The 12,557-nt window shown below is 40.4% G+C and overlaps 1 protein-coding gene and 1 long non-coding RNA gene across 4 annotated transcripts in view; one reads left to right on the top strand and one right to left on the bottom strand.

Moving 5' to 3' along the window:
- Positions 1–12,557, bottom strand: part of LOC124300591 (uncharacterized) — a 106,106-nt gene that overhangs the window by 50,516 nt on the left and 43,033 nt on the right. The gene's annotated exons all lie outside the window — the stretch shown is intronic.
- LOC124300592 (uncharacterized) lies at positions 5,061–6,693 on the top strand. 2 transcript variants are annotated; one of them, XR_006907249.1, is made up of 4 exons: positions 5,061–5,139; positions 5,223–5,401; positions 6,240–6,431; positions 6,530–6,693. It is a non-coding gene; the product is annotated as an uncharacterized LOC124300592 (long non-coding RNA). The 2 variants fall into 2 exon arrangements; XR_006907248.1 differs by having other exon boundaries at positions 6,240–6,693.

Raw genomic sequence — 12,557 nt, 5'->3', positions numbered from 1 at the left:
TTCATTCTGCGCGAGCACCACCCGTGTGATTCGGCTCATGCCAAATGGGCGGAGAGCATATCACGAAGTGTAACCAACCGGTGGGTGGAGACTCTATTCATACCCTTTTAATCTGATGTCACATATGAAGGTCTCAAAGCACTCGTACTCCGCAGCGTGCGGATTACTGGTTTTGTAACAAACGATGGAAAGTTGATAGTCGCTCATCAAACCGAATGGACCCTCTTAGGCACGAGACATTTTGACTGACAGTATATTAGTTTCGACCGTTCCTCGCGAATCATTATCCGTCCATCAGAGGAAAAGATAAGACCATACGGAAGGTTTAGAGTAATCATTGATACAACCCGGGTTAGAAATTATTGGTATCGCTACAGTCGCTGTAAACACTCGTCACCGTCACGCATTTGGTGAATCGTTCCAACATTTATCTGTAACAGTTCGGGATTCTTTTTATTTTAATTCGTAAATATTTATGTCAGTTTCTCGGGGATTCTTTGAAAAATACTAAACCAAGGTAGAAATAGCGAAACTGTAGATCTGTAGCACTGTCCTATTTGCTCCTTACTTTTGCACTTCACAGTCGTAGAAAATGTGTGAATCGTCAGAGAGTCAAGCGAGAATTACTGACAGTCTACAAATGAAACTGTTAAAGTAAAAAAAAACTGCAAATTTCATGAAAATGGATGAAAAAATTTCTGACCATTCAGTACGCCGAAACTTTGGGTACACAACAGAGTTTTGGATTGTCCGTACGGGTAGAATAAATTCACCTTTGAACTGGTGCAAGTACTTTTTTTTTTTGTGTTTTCAATTTTATTTGTTTCGTTTTTTTGGCCGTCAACTGGACGAACAGGGTGCATCGGTCCTTGACTAACGTCCCCTGACGTTCGGCAAAGAGTTCGTGATGCGAATATAATTAAACTTGCCACGACGTATGAGAGAGGAGAAAAAAAAATATTACGTCTACATTACAGAGCCTCGAGTTTATTCGAGATTCGAATTACCGTATTTCATTCCCATAATTCCGGAACAGTATGAAGCCGAAGGTTGGAAAGTAAACGATGCACCTGCAGTAGATGACGGAATTTGGAATGAAATTTATATACGAGAGCTAATGTATAAGGTATGTGAGTAAACATTTGAGTAGATTCGAAAAGCGGCAGAAACCAATTGATTTTAGGATATATACTTTCCACTAGTTTGATTCAGAAGATGCGCTGGCAGCAGCTGACGTGGCCAGACTTGAAATATACAAGGTTCGTTAAGAGTATTTATAGGTCCTAACATCGAGAACGTTTGAGGTTTAATTTATGAAAATGTATGTTAAGATAATCTGGGGGATATGTAATATGCATACAAACATACGCACTGCACAGAATGCTTCCTGTTGGCCGAAGATTTCTAATGTTGAAAATATGTGAGATGCAGTAAAGCATTTTACGAAAAAGTTCCTTCCACACAAATAATTGCATGTTAATTACATTCTCGAGCGAAGGAACTCTCGGTAAGTTTTTCCAAAGTGCACACCGAGAGTACATAAATCCGCTAAGGAAGTGCCGGGCCCGAGTTCAACAAGATTCTCTACGAGGCTGGAAGCTGTTCAACCGTGAGCCAGCGCTTGCTGCTCTTTCGGTTGTTTGGAACAGTTTTCGGGTCATTGTGGAGCCATGTGTAAACCCTTGAGCATGAGGGTGAAAAAAAGCTACGCTTAGCGCCGTGTGATCGTGACCAAAACCACGGACACGCTTATAAATCAGTCGACGACGTGTCCCACCAAACGCAAGCAGAAAAGAAATCCTCACATATTTTATGATCCAAATAGCTGGGCGGGTGGGCCCTTTTTTGAACGCAGCCTACTTTCCGAATGGGAAAACACGCGCGCAGGGCACGTAATCTGACCCCACTTCTTATTTTGATATATTGTACAGCCAGCCGTTCACCAGAACACAACATTTAGCGAAACTATTCACCACTTCACACAATCTTCAGTCAAGCTTCCATCAGCACTTACCTCTAATTGTGAAGGAAATTCACGCCTGAGTTTGGTTACTTAGCAAAGTACGATGGTCCCGAAGCCTTTGGCATTAATCGGTGTAAAGAAAATGCTCTGTAGTCCTAAAAATCATTGGATTGAATGCGAATGTTCATGCACTTGGACATTCAGACGTACGCTATGTAAGTTATTAAAATTGCATCAAACGGTGTCTTTCACGTCTGTCTGCATGTGAAAATATTGAAAATAGATTTACTCCGACTACAAGTAACCGCGTAAACAAGTACCGTTACTTCAAAAAGAGATCAGATTCGTCCCAATTCGGGTGCACCGTATAAATACCGGTTAAGTTCCTGTTACCTGCCAAGCGATGAAGAATTTATTAATTGCCGAACGGCTGTTGTGGGTTTACCAAGCGGACGATAAATTCAAGGTTTAGGAGACAGCTTTCATATTATTATAGTTACGATATTCGTGCTCGGTCCGTGATGTAATCGGTAATCGCTACCGCAGTTCCACCGACTGCCCGGATTCCTCGAGTGCTCGGAATGTCCGAGTGGGAACCCGACACGGTCAACTAATTGTCAGAAACACCCCCAGAGGCCTTTGGTTTGCTGGTTCTGTAGGGCGGTTATATCACGATCCGTGTCAACGGCTAGTTCGTAATGGTGAGCATCTACGATACGACAGTGTGCACGTGACCTAAAACACGCAACGCCAAAATGCGATGGCATGTGTTAACAGATTGCACTTTATCGCCGTTTTGGGTTACTGAATTACGCATGACGGGGGCCAGATTATGATAATCATGATGCGGCTCTGTTCGTCGCGGGATCGTTTTTGAGAGCCGTTTAATGTGTGCGCAACTGGATCGAATTGAGTCTACGAAAGTCTTCCGGGCTGGACGAGCGCAGCTTACGGGCAAAAAATATACAGCGTATCGTAAAGATGAACCGATGATTGATTGACCCTTGACGGTATTCGTGTACCACGAATTGCACTGACGTAGACACTGGAATGGCCGTTAAAAAGATCCGTAAATCAATTGGCGAATGGTCACATTGGAAACACTCGTAAACCATACGGATCATTATAATACCCATTTCATAATTTGAGTCGAGCTACACGATGTAGTGTTGAAAACAAAATTTTATATGGTAATTTCGACATTTTCTTCTAACATCCCAGAGCTGGTCCATTCAAGAATTTATGTTTCTTTAAAACACGCCGATGATGTTGGCTCCCACTAATGAACATTTTGCTTTTTCAATAATAACTGCGGCATGGATGTTCTTCTAACATTCCGATAGCCCTGAGCAGAAATAAATTTCTGATCTTACACGACTGTAATTTACCATTGAGTCAACTACGAGTTGAACAACTGTAACTTGTAACGAATTCCCAAATTTGCGACATCACCGTGCACTCGGTAAACTTTATTCAATACTTAACTCGTGCTCCAAACATTGACTAACATACTCTGTGCAAGGTCGAAGTATCTTCAAGTCCGTATCAGGAAACAAACAAGACTCACCCATTTCGCATATTAACAATTCCAATCGCAAGTACTCGCAAGTATTCGTGTTGAAAAAGATGGGACCGAGGATCCTGTGAACAGGATTTTCTTTATGCAAGCCGTTGAAGGTACCTACTACACGCTATGAAAAAGTGAAAAAAAAAGTCAATAAACTTCATAACTAATATCTCGCTCGTGCTAGGGGGTAAAAGATTGAAATACCCAGGCGGAAGTTGGTCAACACCAGGTTCGAAGCGGTGCGTGTTGTTCCAGCGGTGGAATCAAACAGCTTGACCCCAGCCACCGGGGGGCCGTCGAAACCAACTTGCCGGTCGTCGATCACGGCCTCGAGGCGCATCATCGAGCTTGGCTCGAAGCTCAGCCTGCGGAGTAAAAGTGGTCAGCGTGGACAAGACTCCGCGTCAACACGCCTAGAACCCCGCCTCTTTGATAGCACCGCTCGCTTATAAATCTATTTGTTATCCCGCCCAAGCGTGTTGCCAGCTATGGATTGTGCTATCCGTGTAAGACTAACACCGACAACCGAGACGCTGTAATTTTATAATCACTGCCGTGTTCTGGCTCAGCTGCTAGGTACCGATGAATACCGCCGAGTCCCTGGAGTTTCAGGGGGAACGGAACACTTCGGTAATGCTATCGACCACAGGCGCCAACTTTTGTAAATCCCATGTAGATGTAAAAAAATTAACCATCTTCAAAACAGAAATCTTAAATCAAGAAGCTGATGACTCATGTTAAAAATAAACCAACTAACGGAGAGGTGTAAAAATTCTATGAAGTTACACCTGAGCAACCCCGGAGTCGACGCCTATGCTGTCTATCAACGCTCATTTACAAAGTGCTTTAGCACTGCACCGCATTGCATTTAATGGCACTGCAACTCCGGTTTGTGCACTGTTGATGATGCGTTTTAGCGATATTATGTCCGAGAATAGTTCGAAACGAGTTGTTGATGTTTTATTAATCTTATACCGATCTTTGTTTCAGTCACTGTGTACAGATATTATTTTTTTCTTCCCCGAAATTCAGGTGTCATTTGGAATTTGAGTGGGTCATCCATATCGATTCCTAAAATAGTGATCTGCAGTGTAAGTGCTGAGTTGAGATAATTGGATGAAGACTAGAGTCTTCGGTCTTGTATCAGATAAGTATTCAATAACAAAGGCATGAGAAAAAGTTTGTCAGTTTGGTATGCCACTTACGATTATAAGCTGTACATTATTGACAGTATGTGCAGTGAATTGCAAGCTCTGGTTATATAGTATGGTTGAAAATACTGTGTTTCTATTTGAGAGACGCTATGCACCAACGACTGTGACATGGTATATCCGTTGAATGCAATGCCTCGCAAGTTCGACGGCGAGTTAAAAGTATACAACGATCACAATTCAAGTATATCGTTGAAGGCTACAACATGGCAATTGACGCAGGTGATCTATAATTATTACTCATATAGTATAAGCCGCGTTATCTTGTAACAGGAGCAATATAGTTCGATCGGAATGCGGGTACAGGCAAGTTTTATCGCGGTTTTCGATACGTCGCGGTTAAGGCGTTGCGAGCCAGAGCCAATGCCGTTCAGCAAGCGTGATAATTAACCGAGCAGGTATTTCTGGCGCCATTAAACGATCTGTCTGGCCAATACAGCCGTGTAAACTAGTCGAGTATCTATTTTTATTTTTACACTAGGTTGGCGAAATTCTTACCGCAGACTTTCGCATGTTAATGCTGCAGGCACGTCGCCGTGCGGATTGGCTCGGCATGGGACGCGGCTTCGGGAACCGCCGGTTCTGATACGTGCCTCCGGGAAGTCGGACCCGTGTAATATACACCCATGCACACACGAGATGCATATGGATATCGCAGAGGTGAGAGTTTCCTGGACGTGTTCAACGCGCCACTTATATGCCGGGTAACGTTCATTCGCTAAACTATAATTTCCAACTTGAGATCAATTTTATTACCTCGGCGTACGGATGTTCTTGATTAGAACTTTGATTCTGCATGCGAAGAACTACTTCCTCGGCTCTTTATAGAACAGAAATGAGACCGAACACTCGTTATTGAACCATGGCACTTATACCGTGTTAACCGTGGTCAAGGCTCGATACCGTTCCGAACACTTCATTTCGACATCTCTAGCCGTGTGTTAAATGCAAATTTTCCATCGCCATTTTATACCGACTTAAACACATTCCGCGGAACAATCATTTGTACCAACCTATACCATTTTGCATTTCAAATTGGAACATTCCCCTTCGATTCAAACCCACGCACAATCGTTACAGTACCAGTCGTACAGCTGTTTCTCTTTTTTTTCAATACAGGATCGAATCAAATTGCCAATCTGTAGACATTCCAGAAAAAAATTATTTGATAGTCATAAAAAATTTAAGTTTTGTGGACAATTTCATCGGGCTTCAATTCTCATAACGAATGTCTTTCAATTTTAGCCTAAAAATCGTTGACTTGCCAGATTTTTCGAAACTCTTTACACATCCTTCTTCGTTCTCTTTTTCTCTTCTTCGAAAGCGTAGCTTACGCAGCTGATATGATCCTTGCACCGATGCAACGATGCCTCGGTGAGCAATAAGAGCAATTGCTGATCCTAAGCAGCTTAGGAAGTTTAAAGGTTACCAGAAGCTTGTCGTCGTAATCCGTATTTATCAGCACTAAAAGTCGTATTTTCCTGCATTGGATTTACAGATCCCAAATGTACGGGCACAAATGGAGAACATATTAAGCAGACACTCGTTATATTGCCATGGTCACTTGTAAAAGTTTTATCGGCGTTCTCCAAGGGGATCAAGACTTTGATAAAATGGTTTGAAAAGTAAACGAATTGCGAACTCTTATTGCCAATTCGTTACACGTGTCAGCCCGCGATTTCGCCCAATGGTAATTTATTTTTATTATACTACGTAATGTTTCCACTTGTTAATGCCAAATTTATGTACATTTCTTTTTTTTTTTGTCTTTATTTTCATTTGGCCAAGTGGAAACGCAACGAATGAGAAACGACCGGAACACCATTGATAAATGTTGACGTAAGATCAACTGATTGAGCCAGGAAAAAATTTACGAACTTCCTTTGGGATCCATTCCAAAATATCAATAAATAAACATAAATTAAAGACTAGATAAATCAACGTTTCAAAAGTAGTTGATTTGAATTTTAAAGTTTAGTTTGCTCATTAGTCGTGTGCAAACAAAAAAACGAAAGAAATATGTTACAAAAAGCAACGAAACATAGTGTATTCAAAACCTAACAATTCGTGACTTTGGCAAATAGTTTTTTCAAACTTTTTAGAAATTTTAAAACCAGTTGATCAAATAAACTAGTAAGTGAATAGATTATAAAAAACACCGAAATCTCCCGTCAGAAAGCCGCAGGTTCCGAGTAACGTCGTGTTCTATATAAAGCGACGAGCCTGAGCAAGAGAGAGACACGTTCTATTTTCAAAATAGTCGTATCTCGACAATTCTATTAGAGCGTAGCCAGTCAGTCGGATTAATCCGGATGACAGGGCGGATTTTTTCGTCATACAGAAACGACAATAACTTTCCGAACCTCGTGAGGTTAGTCTCGTATCATAATTCAGAGTCCGAGATGAAAAGTTTCAGCTCTGCATCGCGGTGACACGAGGTCTGTAGGATACGTCAACGGCCAGACTAATGAAAAATAAACGGCGGTGCATAAAAGGGGGATGAGACCCCGTCGGTGTTGTTGAAAACGGGGCTGTTCGTATGATCAGGAACCCGACGGCATTATGAAACTTCAAAAAAAAAAAAAAAAAAAAACTTCCTCCGAAGCCCAAAGGCACGACGAAGTCAACTTGCGATGCGGTTTGAAATCGAAAGGGATTTTATTGATTCTAGAAAGTGATATCAGAGAGGAGACGTTATTATCACCACGCGACAAAAGTGGGCCAAATTTTGGTCAAAAGATTTTAGTACCAATAACGCTATTCACAGCGCTGGTGTCGTTTGTTTCACTGCGCCTGATGACTGGCAATATTAACGTAACGGTTCACTTCTGCGCGCGCATATTCTCGATGCAACAAACGACACTAGCGCTGCGAGTGGCGTTGTCGGTACTACGAACTTTTTACACGAATCTGTTCCACCACTACGGAGCGTATAGAAGGAGGACACTCTCTTACGAACGGCGCGTTCAAAATGTGGTCAAATTTTGTAGGCAAAGAAGGGTTCGTAAAATAACCGACGTGGCGCTGATCGATACAAAATTGAATATCGGAATTAGTTACACAGTTACACTTATTATATCTTAATCCAACTTTGGATGGGCAAATTACTTTAAATAACACCACCTTTATTCGCACCCAAAATCAGCTCACTTTTTGTAGCCCTAAAATATTCGTTCTTCTATTAAACAATCCATATGTTCCACTTTTGCCATCTGACACAGTAGGGTGAAATGTTTCCTCCCTAATGATGCAAAGTGAACAAATAAAAAAGTCTGTCCAAATTTGTTGCGGCGATTTGAGCCGTGAAATACGGCGGAATAATGGCAATTTGAATACTGTGATACGCGAATCGGGGCGAATGGTATAAAGGGATATTCGTGGATCGCGTGTTCTTGCGGACCGACGGCGTAAACAAGGCTTAGCACAAGCCCGGTATCAAGGAGTGTGATCTTGTTTTTGCGAGTTCTCCTCACGCTTAAAATGACGATAATATTAGGTGGGCGTTGACGCCATGCACCCGCTGGCTCTTTGAAGAAATTCAAACATCAAATACTGAGCCACCGTCGAAACAGGCCCGCATATACATACCTTTACACGACGTTAACTTACTTTCGCAAATTCCAGAGGCTTACAGACACGGCTAAATGGCCGAACGTCGCGCTGCTTGAGGACCTTTTTCACCGAGTTTTATCGAATCTCTGAGGATATAGTCGGATTAAATGATCAGAAGCGATAAGAACTCGGGACTGGTTTGCTTTCGAGAATCTACCGATGGCGGTTGGTGCTAAATGAAGTAACGATTCAGTAGATTAGCAGTTCGAAGAGAAATAAGAGAACAAAAATTAAGGATAATCGAGAAAATATCAGATACCAGATAAACAAAGCTCGTTTCCAACATTCCCGAATAACATGAATATTAATTTTCAACATGTTTCTTGTTGAAAATATCAAATTTTTGAATTCATTCGAAACGGTTTTCACAGATCTCATTTTTTTTTTTTTTTTTTTTCATGAATGATAAAGTTTATTTGAAACTCTTTTCGACCTCGCAACTACGCCGGAATCCCACTGATCTCATCATTTCCTGCTTCAATCAAAATCTACGATTCGATATTCTGCACAGGTATGTTATTTATTTTTCGTACAGTCTGCGGATGTTGCTAAGAATCTAGTGATAAGTTGAGGATGAAACAATAATAAAATAACAAATCTCAATCTATGCTGTTTAAAAGAACTGCTTGGAAAAATTATTCCTTCCTCAAAATCCAACAAACAACTTACAAGTTACCCGAAAACGATCATTTCAATATATTTTACGCGAAATTCAAATGAATGAAATGAAAATTTTAACACGTTTGAAAATAACCGAGGAAACATTGAGGAAAAAATCGCTATCTTACAATTTCAAAACGACTTCGAACGAGTTCAAGATTTTTAAAACCAAATGAATATGGTTGGCTTCATTGCGGTTTACTGGACTTCAGACAAGTCTCAAGTTGCAAAGTGACGTAACTGATTTCGGGATTTTCACTGACTAGGAGAAAAAAAAAAAAAACAACAATGTCTCACAAGCGGTCGGTGACTTTGGGCTACTCCGTTGTTCTACCCAGTCTCTACAAGTAAGTTACTGTGTCTATAATTCACTGATTATACTCACTTGGCCGAGTCTTGAAAGTGAAAAGTTCTCGAAAATTAGAGGGTTGAACCCGGTCATTAGGGTTCGAAGAAGAGCAGTGGCCAGTCGACAATCCTGTCAAAGAACCGTGCCGGCAGTTTATTCCTACCGTATAGATATAACAGTAATGCTTTTAAACTCTGAGATGCGCCGCAGCGGTGGATTATAGCCGAGAAGAATCCCTCGTCCAAACCCTCTTGCGGTAAACGACACACGGTGACACATAAGCAACAGGAAAATATCCTGGCGATCATTGACGTCACTTGTTAGACGCGGGCAACCCTCGTTCCTTTGGTATGTTCATACATCAGCCACTAGTCAATATTCAAGATGTGACTGGATTTTGTCGAACTTTGTCAGTCCCGAGCCAAAAATAGTTCAAGTTGCACGTCAAAGAGGCAAATATTTAGATGACCCGACCACTTAATGTTTCAACAGTTCGATTAGAAAATCACCTTTCTGAAGTTGACAACTTTTACTAATTTTATTACGAGACAGTTGTATTCGTAAGTTGCGGAAATCTCTTTGAAATAGAAAAGTAAAAAAAATTACCGTATTCGTTCCTTTTTACTTTGCTATGCCTTTTTGTGTTGAAAAGATTTTTTTCTCAAATTTACTAGAACTTTAATCGTTAACCTGTTTCGTCATTATCTATTTTTCATTTCGTAAAATTTCTGAAAATTTTTCATCCGTACAGTTAATATTGGTTTTTACTTTTCTCGACAGCAATTTCACTTGTTTTAAATTGAAGAACCAACAACAACGTTTCAACCGAATTTTCGACATCGATCGAAACTCCAAATACGTTCTTAGTTTCATGTGTACTCAATTTCTTCGAACCAGAAGCAAAAAAAAAGCGCAACGCAACAAAAAGGTTTAGTTGTTAAAATTTATATTCAGCGCCGCAAAATTAGCCTTAAAAAATTGTTTCAACGTACAAAGAAACTTTTTTTTTTCACCTCGTTTCTTCCGATCATGAAATTCTATGTCACGTCTCATCTCACGGATTATCATCCGTAAGAATATTTCCGAGGCAGCACCGAAGCAAGAGTACGAATCCTGTGGGTCGAGACAAGTGTTAAAAAGAAAATTTTGCAAATTTTGTATTGGTCAGAATTTACGGCGCTTAAAACGCGGCATTTTATACGAGCGCTAAACAACAGGCGTGTAACGGACTTGAAAGAAAGCGAAGAGGAGATAAACCCTCAGGATCCAAGCGGGGCGGGAATCCGTAGAGTGAGTTCGTATTCCTGCGGCCTATTAGCGGCTGGCTTATGCCTGGCTATTAAACGCCGGGCGTACCGAAACGTGGTCGTTACTTTTGCCCGATGTTTTTTCTCGTATTTAAGCCATCTGATCCCGCGGGATATGTGACTGCGTAAACAGAGGTCTTACTTACTCCTCGGTGTCAACTATTTCTGATGCACGTTTTCAGAGGGGCGGAAACACGCTGAACCGTTTCTGGAAGAAGCGTTCTGCCGATGAACCAGGACAATCTATTGAAACTCGAAAATCAACCGCGCATGCGCCAAATAATTCAATCTCATTGGTCGGCGAAATCTTCCCGCAGCGATATTCTTTGTCTGCGACGCAGGCGTGCCAACGTACGCAAAATGTGTTCGTTTGAATTTTCAATGAGCATAAGCGTTAAATTCCGACCGTTCTTTGAAGAATCAACTTTCCGACCCGATAACAAATCCTTCCCAAACCTTTCCGAGTCGCTACCTCAATTATTTGAGAGTCTAACCTCGAAAATTTGTGTCAACTACATCGCCGTCAGATACAGTTTGACAGCCGAAACTCGGGATGGCCAGCCTGCACGAACAGCCAATAAAACTCGCGCATGCGCGGTTGATTTTCAAGTTTCAAGTTTTTTCCGGTATGCGTGTATTAGGGTGATCCTTATTTGGGGGTCGGAAAAATTTTCATTGGGAAGTGTACCAGATCTGTTCCAAACCATTAAAAAAAACCTCTGTGTAACGTTTAAGCTTCTACGTCAACTGAAACACGTATCTGAAAGCTCCGAAAGTTTGAATGTAAAATACGTGTAGTTTATGTGAGCAGTTATTTCGTTTTGTATAACTTTGGTGTGAATTAAAGAACCGATTTTAAACTAGACAGAGTTGTTGCTTGTAATAAGAGGGATTTGACTGAAAATTTCAACATTTAATAACTACTGTTTCCTCATATATAAGCTTAATAAAAGTGACAATATGAGGCTTATATTGAAAAAATGTATATTTTAAAATTATGTCGCAGGTTTAAAATTTTCAGGGTTCGTTTCTATCACTGTAATCTGAATACATACATATATATATATATATGTATATATATATATACCCACAAAAATAGTGAGGACAAAAATTTGTAAGCATCGAAAAGTTGAAGGGATATATTATCCAATTTTCAAAAACGAGAAATTCTATTTTACAGAATTCTAGAATGTAAAAAATCGAAGTAGAGACAAATCTAAATTTGCAGAAAGGTCGGAGTATATAAAACCAAAATAAAGAATAGTGACAATTGTATGTTTTGACTTGTTCAACATCTTATCGATTCTGACGATTCATATTTTGACTTGCTTAGTTTTCTGTTTCAGCCTGTTAGAGTTGACAAGTTAAGTTAATTAATACCTGAATAGATTTTTTTTCCATACCGTAAGTAGATGGTGATAAAACTGTAATGCAAAATCGGTTTGTACAAAACAACGTCAATTTTCGCGGGTGTGTCTTTGAATAAAAAAAAAAGTGTTCAACAAATACTTAACAAAATAACTCGCTGCTCTGTGAAGAAAATAAACGAATTTAGGTGCTAAGAATAATACGTAACACGGATGATGTAGCAATATAATAGAAGATACTTTTACCGATTGTATATTGTAACGTCCGCCAGAAGAATTCCGAAATGACATAAAGTTTATTTAAATTCGAGAGGTAAGAAACGCTTTGATGGATCGGAGCGAAGCTTGAATGATACGAAGATCAATGAAATCCGGATCGAAACGTGGGTGGAGGCGAATTTTAGCCGAGGCAATCGCAGCGTGGCGTCGTTGATTGAAGCGAGATTACGTCTTTCAAAATTTTTACACTGTCTGCAGAAGGTGCGCAGAATATAGATCTATAATAAAACAGCGTTAAAAAA

The sequence above is a fragment of the Neodiprion virginianus genome, chromosome 3 (assembly GCF_021901495.1).
Source record: "Neodiprion virginianus isolate iyNeoVirg1 chromosome 3, iyNeoVirg1.1, whole genome shotgun sequence".
Lineage (NCBI taxonomy): Eukaryota > Metazoa > Arthropoda > Insecta > Hymenoptera > Diprionidae > Neodiprion > Neodiprion virginianus.
Note: the sequence above shows the minus strand (reverse complement) of the source record. Positions and strands in the feature narration are given on the sequence as shown.